Below are 2,287 nucleotides of genomic sequence, written 5' to 3'. Positions count from 1 at the left end.
GATTAATGCAAAAATCATCTTCCAAACGATTTTTTAGAATTTAAACGAATAAACCTAAAAACATGAAGATGAAAACGTTGGACATAGCTATGTGTAATCACAATAATGGCTATTCCAAACTCTAGTTATTATTCTAAACAAAACAAGAAAATAAAATTCTTATCCGAAGATTTACTAGATGTTAAGACCTTTGAAGAATTCTTTATCGTCCCCGAACTCTTTGTCGTCAACAGCTATTGGAACATAAGGTTCATGAATATATGATTTAATATCAATAAACCTTCTTGATTGATGTCGAACCAGGGCCTTCTGAATCTCATGAGTCTTAAATACAAAAGACTTTATTTTTTGAATGTCCTTTTGCGTCTCCTTTAACACTTCAAGAACATCAGAAAACTTCTGAGAGTTTGAAGGAACATCTCTAGCCTTCCTCACATTCCTTATTTTTATTTTCAATGTCGGAGATAACGGAGATTTCTCTTTTTCCTTCATAATTGGTGGCTTGACAATCATAGTAACATCTTTTCCATCAGAAGACATGATGCTTGGGGTATCCATAAACGTATGGGTTTGTGAGAGGAAATCACAATCTCAACAAGTGGTCTTAAGATAAAAGAAGCTACAGGGAAGGAAAAAGGAATGTAGGGTTAACAAATAACAGGTTCGTGCACGCACAATTCTGGACCCTAAAAAGAGTAGAATTGCCGAGACAGACCCTCCCTTTATTGATAGACAGGGAATTCCAAGAAAAACAAAAACTAAGAAAAGAAGAAAACAAACTTTTCTAAAAGCCTGAGAGGTACATAATCTTGTCTCTTTTGATCAGGCACATGAGACAAGATTTACAAATGAACACAATCAAGTTGTATTGCGGTGAACAACTTTGTCCGCCATGTTCCTCTTGAGAGGAATCTATAGACCTATGTCTATCAAAACGATTTGACCATATTTTCTTCTCTAATGGTCTTGTTTTGTCCTTAGAAACTAACTTCTTAGACGAAGATAAAATCTTACATACCTCAGCAGTCTTCTGAGCAAGTTTAAGCTTATTTGCTAACAGATTTGCTCTTCGTTGAAATTTGTTGACATGCCTCAATTTGTGTTTGTACTTGTAACACGTTGATAGTTCATGACCCTTTAGAGAACAGTATGAGCACGTCAATCTTGGATACAATTCAGGCATCTGAGATGTGCAAGCAGCTAGACACATAGTGGAACCTGAAACATTATACACAGAGTTTCCAAAGAAGAGGTCAATTTTTTCTTCCAGATTGGTTGATTTTTCTTCTGAAAGAATACCAAGATTGATGTATGTATTGCTACAATTATCAAAATCAATATTTTCACCAAGAAGTGCAACGCTTGATTTCTCGTCTTCATTAGAATCATAGCTGTCAGACATTTCATCAAGAGTTGCAGCAAGACCTTTATTCCCAGTGTATTTCTTTCGATTTGGACACTCATTTGCAAAATCACAAAAACCTTTACACTTAAAGCACTGAGGCATTTTTTTCGTCATCAGTTTCATCAACATCCCTATTTTTAGGAGGAACACGATTATAAGGTTTATCTGACGACTTGGATTTATCTCTGGAAAGTCGTTTACTTCTCTTCAAAAGAAGATCCCTAAACTGTCTTGTGTTCAACGAGACTGACTTGTCAAGATATTCATCTGATGAATCAGCCTCAGAAAGATCATCTTCAGAGATATAAACACTTTTACTTTTATCAAGTAATTTAGTGTTCTTTAGTGCTTTGAAAGCAACATTCTTACTAGCCTTGGACGTATGCTCATGATCAAAGATATTTAGCTTCCCAACCAAAGTATTTCTGGAAAGCGTTGCGAGATTATTTCCTTCAACGATGTCATGCTTCTTAGAATCGTATCTAGTTGGTTGCGATCTGAGAATTTTCATCACAATGTCCTTTTCAGGAATAGTCTTACCCAATGCAAAAGATGCATTAACAATTTCAGACACTTTGTGATTAAACTCATCAAACGTTTCTTCATCTTTCATACGAAGGTTTTCCCAATCATAACTAAGGTTTTGAAGCCTATCTTCTTTTTCATTGGTATTTCCTTCAAATACAGTTTCTAAGATATCATAGGATTCCTTAGACTTTGTGCACATAGTCACATGGTGTTGAAGGTTTGGGGTAATGGCATGTATGATATCATTTAAGCCGTCAGAATTATGCTTTGCAGCAAGAATTTCTTCTGGACTATATCTATATATATCCTTCGGTATAGATACATCGCCTTCTGTATTAATCGGAGGATCATAGC

The sequence above is a fragment of the Papaver somniferum genome, chromosome 5, assembly GCF_003573695.1.
Source record: "Papaver somniferum cultivar HN1 chromosome 5, ASM357369v1, whole genome shotgun sequence".
In the NCBI taxonomy this organism is placed as follows: Eukaryota; Viridiplantae; Streptophyta; class Magnoliopsida; order Ranunculales; family Papaveraceae; genus Papaver; species Papaver somniferum.
This window is presented reverse-complemented; position numbering follows the sequence as displayed.